This window comes from Athene noctua, chromosome 2 (genome assembly GCF_965140245.1).
Source record: "Athene noctua chromosome 2, bAthNoc1.hap1.1, whole genome shotgun sequence".
Taxonomy (NCBI): Eukaryota; Metazoa; Chordata; class Aves; order Strigiformes; family Strigidae; genus Athene; species Athene noctua.
In genome coordinates, this window is record NC_134038.1 from 10,983,346 (window position 1) to 10,994,559 (window position 11,214).

An 11,214-nucleotide genomic window follows, 5' to 3' on the forward strand; every position below is an offset into this window, starting at 1 on the left:
CTATGTGTGGAAGTGAACCTCTTCTGCAGGCGAACCCTGCAGAACAGGCTGGATTGAAATCTGTGGGAAGGAAAATGAGATACCACCAAAACGGGACAATTTTATGTGCGTGTTTGTAATAGCTGTTTACCAGTAATTGCTCATTCACCTTGTCTGTGGCAGCAACTTGGACGCACCCAGCTCACTGGGTGAGTGGTTAGAGGAGTGACTTGTCTAAAAATACTTGGCATCAGTGTGAGCTGAGGTGTCATGGGCTAATTCTCAGAAGGCAAAACTGGCTGGCTTCTGGTACAGCCCCTTTGAGTCAAGTTTATTGTTCTTTAAGGAAAAAACCCAGGATGATCTGTGGTGTGTTACTGAAACCATAGCACTGCCAATCTTGTTTGGCAAGGCTAGAGAAGAAAGGAAGGTTTTACAGGTTGAGAATAAATAAATAATAGGCTGAAAAACTGGGAATCATATTCCTAGGTCCCTGCACTGCTACGTCTGACAGGGAGGAATCAACTGAGGAACTACTGCTCTATCAGACAGCAGAGCTGGGCTTCCGGTTTGATTGTTCTAGAAATAACAGTTCCTTTTTTTTTTTTTTTTTTTTAAATATTACCTTTAAAGTGCTTTACTTGAAAGTACTAAATTAAAATATGCAGGGGCATGAATGCAGTCTATTAATAACTGCTAAGATCTGTGTCTGTGCTTAGTGAAACACCGTCAGTCCATTCAGACTTTGACTAGCTGGGGTTTTGGAATCCAGTAAGATCCATGTCCAAAATGAGGCCATAATCTATAGCCTGATGCCTTCCCTGCTCACCCTCACAGGAGCTACCTGTGCTGCTGTTAAGGTATTATTTCTTAAACTTTATTTTGAGCATCTTCTTTGTTTTCAGTACTCATACAGGTCTTGTTCCCTCACATACATTAGGTACATGTTACCATAGAGTACACGCATTCGAGTAGTATTTTATAAACTCATTGTCCTTTTATCCACCCTGGGCACTCAGTGCTCAAGTTTCAATGTGTTGTTTGTTGATTTTTGTGCACTCCTAGCTTTTTCCTCCACCCACTCACTTCCTCTCACAAATTTTTCCTCACCACCACTTTTTCACACGTTTCACGTGCAGGGTTGCTGCCCGTTGTGGGCAGGGTCAGCACTTCATCTGCCGTTCACCACTGGGGAAGATGGGCAACAGATCTGTGTGCGAGAGGAGGAGCAGGGGCAGGGAGAAGGTGCTTGCACATGTGGGGGGCAAGGTGCAGCTGCAGGGAGAGGGGATCGGGATGCAGGTGTATTTTGGAGCAAGAGGAACAAAGGTTTGTAAGTAAGGTGGATGTATGGGTGGAGGGTGTGAAGGTAGAAGAAGGTGGATGGTTCTCTGTGTGCTCAGAGTTGTGTTGCAGCAAGATGTCTGCGTGTACACTGCTGGGAGATGGCAGGGCACGCTGTGCTGGCACATGTGCAGGTTTTGAGGAAGGTGCATGCTCCAGACCAGAATGCATCCAGGCCCAAGGCCCTGCTCCATTCTTCAGCTTAGCACAAGCCGGCTGGTCTGCCTCTAAGACTTCTTCTTGGAGCTTAAGAGCATGTTTTAATGTGCAGGATTTTTCTATCTGCTTCTCATTTCTAACAAAGGTTTCCCACCTCCCCTTGGACAACACCAGTTTCTCAACCACACAGGGTACATCTGGCAGCTCACAACCTGTTAAAAAGAGGGAAAAAAAACCCACCATGAAAATAGCATGGCTGTAGTTTTAAATAAGGCAAGGGCTAAAATTAGTAAGAACAGACCTGTCTGTGGCTGTGCAAACCAGCAGAGAGTTAACATTCATCTGATGCTGAGCAAGGCAAGAAAGGTTTGCAGCTTGCACACCCTTTGCCTTGTCCCACTCCTGTCCTTGCAGCTTCTCTTCCCTGTAGGGCTCAGTCGCTAGTCAGCAGAGAGCTGTGCTGTACAGATGCTGCTAACCTTGTGCCAATACCAGTGCAACATTCAGCACTGTGAAATGTTAGCAATAGCTGGAGTGTTTTTATCACAGTCCTTTAATTTCTTTGCTCGGCTGCTATGAATGCAGCTTTGGATGCATGGTGCTAAGGTTGCTTGTCAGAGTCCTGGATGTGGCCAGAGTCCCATGCTGGGGCCCAGGTCCACCCACTGTTTCCTTGGCGAGAAAGGTGCCCCCAAGACACTTTTTCTTGTTTCCTTTCCCCAGCTGTGGTTTACTTTCCTCTGCTGTAATTGTGTTGCTGTTAATGGATCTGCAGTATAAACCCGTTGCTGAAATAACTCACATCACAAGAATAACTCTAGGTTGGCTTGGTTCTTTGCAGGTCCGTTTTTCATTTTACATCCTGGCATCTTTTCATTTGCAGCATGACCCATGCAAACAGGTTTATCTGTGCAAGTTGGAGTGGTCAGGGCAATACACTAGTGTGAAAGGGTAGAAACACTCGTGGAATGGAAAATGATATAAAAAAATGTGTCGAGTTGTGGAAGGGGTAGTTGAGTTGTTTGTCTGTGCTGGTGGAGGTGACACAGGGCTGATGATCTTCGTGGGGAGCTGATGTGTCAGAGGGAGGGGACCAAGAGCAAGAATCTTCCCCTCCTCTCTCCCCCCCACCCAGGAACCGCTGTGCTAGGCCCTGTGCTCGCCACCAGAGATAAACTCCTGGGAGTGGATGTTCTTCCACCCCTAGCATATCCAGAGGAATTGGAGGTCACTTGGAAATCAGAATTAAACAATGCCTTAGTGCAGCTTTGAAAAGTTTACTCAAAGGGCTGGCATTACTCCAGTGCGGTTAAACTGATTAACTCCCTCTCGTATCGGTGCAAGAGAGAGGGCTCTGGTTGGGCTGTCAGCAGTCCGTGGTGGCTGCAGAGCTTCGGCTTAGGCGGCAGAGCTGGATTCCCACCCTGCTCACCTTGCTCCCGTCGCAACAAAGGCAGGGAGGGCTGCACTGTGTGAGGCACGTTGCTGCCCAGCAGCCTCTGGTGGGGATGGTGCTGGAGTGCAGTGCCCAGGCTGTTGCAAGCAAGGGGCAGCGCTGAGGGACCACCCCAAAATGGGAACAGCCGTGTGGTTGTTCTCTGGAGGACTGCAGCAGCCTGCAGAGGGCCTGGAGTTGGCTTGTTTCCCTGGGCCACCTCTCCTTCAAGCTGCCCCGTGGAGGGACAACCAGAGCCAGTCTCTGTAGGCATCATCCAGCGGCATGCTCCTGGCAGTGGACAGCTGCTGCCATCGGGGTAGAGTTACGTGATGAATGGTTTATGTTCCCACCAACTCAGTGTCTTGCCAGAGATAGATGGACAGGGAGTAGTGTGATGGGGAGTATCTCAGCAGTCTGTGAACTCCAGAGATGATTTGGGTTTTTGTGGTGGGGAGTCTGGTCTAGCCAAAAAAACTTAAAGGGAAAAAACAGGAGTCCTGTTCTCAAGACTGTTCTGCTAGTCCCAGAACTGAGGAGGGCAGATGCTCCTGCGTGTGAATCCTGTGTCCCTCTGAAGGACTAGCCGTATGACCAAATATGATCTTCTGTGCATTAGGAGGTCTGTCTGGCATCCTGCTTACATTGAGGCATTAAGAAATATGTAGTGTATGCGGCCGTGTTCTGGTTTTAGAGCGCTCTGGGTATCGTAGATATCCACTGGCAATGACCTACTGCAATCTGTCAAACGAGAACGTTGGTAGGATTCCCTGTGAATGAAGAAGGCACTCGCATCTCTCTATTTAAGGGTTGAGAACAAGTTTCTTTCCCAGGATTACCATTTTGAAAGGAGACTGTTTCAGGAATGGCTCTGTGTAGCAGAACTTCTATAAGAACTTGTGCCCAGAATCCACTGTTGATCAGACATCCTGGTGATTGGCATTACTGTTGTTGCATTTATAAGCAAAAATCGCTTTAGGTCCACCTGCACCTGACCTGGATCTGCTGCTACCTGGTCATATGCCTGCATATAGCACAAATCACAACACCTCTAAAATCCATTTATGTATTCAGTATATGATTACTTACACCTAGGTCTTGTAGCTGCTGTTCATACAAAAAAAAAAAAAAGTCTTTTAAACTGGCTGAGCTTCTGTTTGGTCTGTCGTCTTTTTCTTAAAAAAAAACTACTTGAAGTGAGAAGCAGTTGGTGGATGTACTGAGAACTCTTGTTCTGCAGGGGAATGCCAGCCGGGTGGAGATTGCGAACCCCTGCATGCTTTTGCACGGGACTCCCAAGAGATCATGTAGCTGGTTCAGTACCAGTAAATTTTTCCCCCTCCAGACTCCTGCAGCACGTCAGTCAGTTTGAGGAAGCAAGAGAGGGGAGTGGGCACCCAGAAGGAAAATACTGTGCTGGAGTGAGCATGTAGAAAAGGACTGATCCTGATAACCTTGTGTGCCCGCTGATCCCAGTGGCAGGTTGGAGCGCTTATCCAGAGCCCTTGGACAGTTACCACCTGATACAAGGCCACCAAAAAGATCGTGGCTTATCAGCACATTGCCTGGGTTTAGAGCTGTTCCTGGGCAGTTTTCATAGAGCTGAGTATGGTTATTTGCATATTGCACGGCATTAGGGCTTTTCCTCTTCCTCTTAACTCTCTTGGGCACCGCTGTACGTGTGTCTGTGAGGGAAGTCATGTTCTCAGTCAGCGCCCAAACTGGTGTAACTTCCCCTGGGCAGTGGCTCCAGAAATGCAACCCCCTCTCCACCAGCCCTGCTGGGGAAGGGGAAGGGCAGAGGCTGCTCTGCAGGAGGGACCTCGGCAAGGGACTTCACTTTTGTTTGTTCTCATCCCCTGGTTCCTCATGCAAGAGACAGTCCGAGTCCTCACGTTCTCCCTGTCATGGGATGCTCACCAGATGGGGTTGCTGCAACAACAGGGGATGCTCATGTCCACTTGAGAGGAGCCATAGGCTTCCTGTGCAATCCCCCTGTGAAATAATAACACACACCCCATCCAAATTTCTACCCACATGTCTGGCATGCCTCAGCCTCTCATCAGCCCTGCTGCTGTGGAGACTTTGAGGGGCAGCCAGAAGGTGTCCTTGCTGCTGGGGGAAACCAGAGCCAGCCCCCATGGGCCCTGCCTGCCAGGGGGCAGCATGGGGAGCCGATGCCCTTTCACTCCCCTCTGTTGGGAGCTGTACTGCCTGCTGAAGTACCCGGGGCGAGGAGGAAGGTGAGCCTTTTTTTCTGCCCCTAGTGCCCTGCCTGCCTGCAGCTGTGCCAGTGCATCCCAGCCTTAGTCCAGCTGCCGGTAGTGGTAGTTAACATTCATCTGAGACCCACTCTACCTTGCCAAGTTGGTCCTTCTCTGAAGCTGCTCCAGGCCTGTCCTACCCTCTTCTGCAGGATGGTGCCCAAACTGACACTCAGGCTTTGCTGGGTTTCATTAAGGTTTGATCTACCAGGAACTCATGATCTGTAAGGCAGTTGTGAATGTGTCCTTAACATTTATTTAGTGTCTTTCTCACAGTGTGCCGAATAATTTCTGAGCTGAAAGAGTGGCCAGAGCCTCTGCCTGGGAACCAGGCAAGCTACCCCCTCTTGATGCATTTTGTTTCCTGCGCTGTTTTGTTGGGCTCCAGTCCTACTGTGAATTTCACTGACATCAGTAAAACACTGACAACTCCCCCAGGTGGAGCTCAGCAGGATCAGAGCCCTTCGGAGATGAAAGCATATCTGATGGTGTGAAAAGACATATTTTCAGAGGTCACTGAAACTCAGTCCCTTATCCCAAAGCCTCCTTTTGCCCTAGACATTATTATTGCAAGTGCAATAGGTGAATTTAGGTTCCAGCCCCATGAGAGGATGTACCAGTTAATCCAGAGAACTTTAGAAATTGCCCTCCCTTTCTCTGATGTCACCTCAAACCCTTGAGTATACAGAAATTAAAATATATTTGATGAATGTACTAAACATTCATTGCACATTTCCAGTATCCAGCTGACCTCAAATCCTCAATGAAATGAATTTGCATTTCTTTCTGAAAGTGTCTCATTTTGTGAATCAAAATGTCAACACATTTGAAAATGGTCCCACATGAGACGTTTGTATCTCTTGGAGTTTAAGTTGCTGGATCAATTTCCCATTAATACTAAGGGTATTTAAAGGACAAATTCTCTGCCTACTGCAGTGAAAATTTACCCCGAGGTATGACATTTCACCTGCCACTGAGTGTAAGATTGTTGAATATAATGGACTGGAATAGCTAGATTTGCACATACTGGTAACAAAAGAGGGTAAGCAGCAGATGCCGCTACAGAAAACCTTTCCTCTTTTTTTATTTTTTCTCCTCCTTTTTCAGCCATCAAAACTTGCATCCTCTTTGCAGTTTATATTACTGCACTATTCAGAAGCCTGTGTCTGAATTTGGGCACAGTATAATCATGTACCACATGAGTGGATAGAGAGCCTTGAAGAGCTTCCACTCAAAAGGGTGTGAAGAAATGGGAGCACCAGGGTACATCCAAGGTCTCATAGCTGAGCAGCAGCCACAAAGCCTGGCTCCAGCTTCACCGGTTCCTGTGCTGGACCACAGAGCTACGAGCCCCATCACGTGCTCTTCTGGTTGCAGCTGTGCCGACTGACAGGGCTTTGCCACAGCTTGTCTCCGCTCCTCAGCGTGGCTCTGTCCTGAGTTAGAAGAAAGGAGGAGGACAGTTGGCAAGCCTCGACCCTCTCCTCCTCAGATGAAATGTGGGGGCAACTGGAACAAGCTTTCAGCAATCTAAAGCAGACAGTATAGCTGCAAATAATTTGAACCCAGGGGCATGGTGAACCTGAGCCTGCACTAAGGCATGTTTACCCGAGGAAGTGCCAACATAACCTAGGAGAACATACCATAATATTGCACCATGCTGTCCCTCCCTTGTGCTGTCACGGAAACCAGATGCCAGGATAGAAAAGCACTGGAAGCTGAGTAAAAAAGCTTCAAGTGTCAGAAAGCCCTGCTCAGCCCTACCTTCTGCTGCAGGCCATCTATGCTTCCCAGCATTCCCTGGTCTCTTGCCAATTCCCATCAACAGCTGTGGTTTGTGGTTGTAATGCTCAGCATTTGTCTCCTCTTTCTCCTAGCAGACCTGCATCAAAGCTAGATGTGCAGCATGTAGCAGTATGGGCGTCCCAGGACTCCCGGAACTGGCCTCCAAGCATGAAATCCAATCCTCCTTTACTCCTTTATCTTCCCAAAGGTCTGAGACACCACAAGTGTGGGTTCACAAGCCTTCTGGGCCCTTCTGATGGAGTTTGTGAGGAAAGGTTTTATCAAAGTACTTTGTAATACATCGTTTTGTTTCTTTTAAAGCAAGAGAAAGTGCCAATAGTAAATTTAAAGGCTGGATTGCCAGCCCAGAAGCAGCCTACTTAACTGCCCTTAGTAGATGAAATGCTCTTCACTCTACCATGCTTATTCCCGGTTTCTGCAGCTATGTATTACTGTTGAGAGTGCAGTTTGAGTAGGAGCAGCTCCAAGATGTAAGTAAATGTCTGTTAGGAATCCCACTCCCTGTTTCAGAAGGCCCCAGAAGTTCATTAGATGTTTAATAGCTTCCAGTCACTGCTGTGCTGGACGGACCTGAACTGGTGACCGAGAGGGGAAAGGTTCTCTCATACATTTACAAACCCTGAAGCATCTGTTCCCCTGACACAAATTTGTCTCATTTCCCTAAACCACTGATGACCTGCCCTGAAATGATACTCCAATTCCCTTAGGAAATCCCTTGGGTTGATATCAAGTAGATAGTTATTTTTGGGTTCTTTCCCAGAGAGAGTGCACTGTATTGCTCTGAACCCTACACACCAAATAAATATATAATTGGACTGTAGTAAAGGTCCAAAAAGCTTTATTGAAGGGGAAACAGATTATTAATAATTAAGGGTAGTTCACTGTGTTGTTTTTGAGCCAAGTAAAGCTAACAGAGCTTTTTTATAGCAGAGATAAAAGTGTAGGATATTGAGACTGAATTGATTGCAACATTTAGTGGCAACATAAAAGTCAATTAATGAATTGCAATGGTTAACTCTGCATTAAAGTGAAACGTGCAGCTCCTGAGCAATGTATTAAGCATTTGTAAAGATTACAAAATGCAAAGAGACAAAACCCGCCCAACTCAGAACCCCTTATTGACTCGTAAATGCCTATATTATTTTTTTCCTGAGAAATTCATATGGCCATATTTTTAAATCGTTTATCCTAAAGCTCTGTGTGCATATATGTATGTGTATGTTTTTCCCTTAACACCTTTCAGAATTAAATAAAGCCTTTACATGAAGTTGATCAGTGATTAATTCTAGCAAAACTCTTTCAGGGCTGCCTGCAATTTCTTGTGGCAGGGAGGACAGTAGTGCAGAGAGAACAGGCTTTGACAGATGCCTTGGTAAGAAAGGCTCTAAACAAGCAGAGTTCCATACTGCTACGTGTTTGGACTGACCCATGGTGTTTATTATCAATCCAATTACAGCTTCCTAATTTAAAAGTATATTATTTGTTTCTCTGCAATAACAGAAGAACATAGCATTGAAGAGAGAAAACAGAATCACTGGTGGAATAGCTGTACTTCTGGAGGATGAGGAATGTTCTGCACTGAAGAAATTAAAGGTTTATTGCAGAATAAACCTGCAGCCATTTCTTCTCACTGACAGTCATTACATTGTAATTTCATCCCTTTACAGCCTTTCCAAAACCATCCATTTCTTCTGAAACCTTTGTCCAAGCCTCAGTCTGACACAAGGTCTTTTCCTGCACTGCACTCTGCTACTCTCTGCTTTATCTCATGGTAGCCATTCAGTCGTCCAGTGGGGACACATGTCCCGTCTTGGCCATCTGGCCACATTCAAGTCCTCTGAGTGCAGTCCCCTCTGCACTAAACCCAAGCTTGTCACACTCATCTGCAAAACCTTTCACAAGCTCAGAGGCAAAGTCTGTCATCCGAACAGTAGTGTGTTATGCCTTAGGACAGAAGTGACCCCGTTAAAACCATTTAGAAGCATGCATACTTAGGACCGTCTCGCTGCCCTTATGTTTCTCTCTGCTCCCACGTGGTTCCCCACGCCCTTTCACATCCCTGCTTAAGCTGGTCATCTTTGAGCAAACCACAGAAATGTTATATTCTCTACATCGCCCCGATCATTCTTTTAAAGTAAAATTCAACAGATAAATAAATAGGATTAAAGTAATAATAGGAACATAATGGGAACATGTATCATTTGCCTTTTCTTGGAAGAATAAGATATAATTGAAAGATAAAGAGTCCTGTGAACAGTGGAACTAACGAATACTAATTTTCTCATTATTTGGATTCTGTGCACCCTGCATTTTCCACTGGAGCTTTCTCACTGCAAAACCTCTGGGCCCTTCCCTGTTCCCAGGTCTCCTCTTCCCTGCTCTGTTCCCAGTGCCTCCACTGTAGCTCCTCCCGGTCTCTCTTTTACATCTTGCCAGCTGGGCAAGAGATGGCACGTGCAGATTGACTGGGCAGTATACATATGCTGCTTAGTGTCCAGCATCATAAACCAGATGTCCAGGGGAAAGCAGGTGATATGTCCTAGGACAGGGAGAGCTGCTCCCTCAATTGTACTCAGGTTAGTTGGCTTAGGACTAGCATGGTGACTGCTGTAGGACATCATATTTTGCCATGTGGAGACACCTCGCTACAGTGGTAGAAAACAAATGTCCACAGCTGATCTCAGTATTTGTGTTTTCCTCTCACCTGTGACTTAGACTGCGAGCTGCTTGGAGCAGGAATTGCACCAGTGTTTCTGTAAAGCACTCTACAAATCTTTCCAACCTAGTTTTTTACACTGAAGTTATTGAAGTTTAACAGTATTGCTTTAGGCACTTAGAAATTATCAGAACAGAAGGTACCACTGGCAGGCTACCTAGTCTCCTCACTTACCATCATACAAGAAGTCCAAGGCCAGGAACATGCTTTAAGCTTCTCTGAGTTACAGCCTAATACCTCACAAGAGAAGGCTATTTTGATTCTTTCCAATTTTTAGTTTGTTCACTGCCTGAGACAGGAATCATTCAGAATAAGGAGTACCTGACCATGTATTCAAAAAATGCCACTGTTTTGTGATGGATTCCTGCAGAGGCAGCGTGGTCACAGTGGGAAGCTGCTTGTTCTACTCTGATCATTAAGACAACACGTACCTAAGCTCTGGCTCGAGAAATCCAGGTCTCTCAAATGTGACTGTGTCCAGGTTGGTATAAACAGGCGCAGAATGTTTCCCAGGTCATGCATGGGGTTTATCAGCTGGACGGAAAAAAATATTATCTTTTCGTCAATTGGGTATGCTCAGAATAAGTTTAAAGAATTGCAGTGTGCCATGTCAGCTTTACTCCCTTTTCTTGCTAACTGAATATTAAACAGCTGCATCTGGTGCTAGATTTAGTCCTAGATGCTGTATTCATGCTCAGGAAAAAGGAAGAGAAGGACGTCTGGTGTGCAGTGTTCCAGTTGCTCAGCAAAGGAAGTGTTTAAGTGCATGCCTAACTGCTTTGTTTTATGGCAGCCTTCATCTGCACCCAGTCTGTCCCTCACAGATTACAGTTTGGGGAAAAGTCCTGGCTTTCCATTTCCTCTGCTAGCAGACTCTTTTTTGCAGTTAGAAAGGCTCTTGCTTATGTGAGCAGTGAGGACTCTGTTTCTATCCTTTTAGCTACCCACTTCTTTAAATGATCATTCAGAAAGACTTTACTTTGGAAACCAAATATACCTACCATGCAGGTGATGGGTGACTGCAAATTTCTTACTCCACAGAAAGAGTAAGAAATTCGCCCACTTCATGAGATTACTGCAAGTAAATGTGTGTACTGGTGGGGAAAGGGTTTCTTCAAAATTCTTTACATTCAGCAATTTGATGCACTAAAATTATTTTAATGTCCGCTGCTCTTTGGAGCATATGGATGGAATTGCATGAAGGTAACAGTATCATGGGATACGGGAGATGACTGTATTGTAACAGTGTTATTTTAAAGAGATGGATATAGTTGGTGTGCCAATAACTAACTCATAGGGGTTTTTATCTCATTATTTGGTAGCCTTATACTTAACATCACTTAGATCACAAACGAAGATGAATTTGGTTTATGGTAGTTCCAGTTAATGTTGCAAAACCAGTCCAGGTTCTCATCACCTAAACTGAATTCTACTTTTCAGATGGGAACAAACAGCCAGGTCTTTTCAAACCAAAGTAGTGGTGCAAGGACAGAACAGTGGCAACTATGACA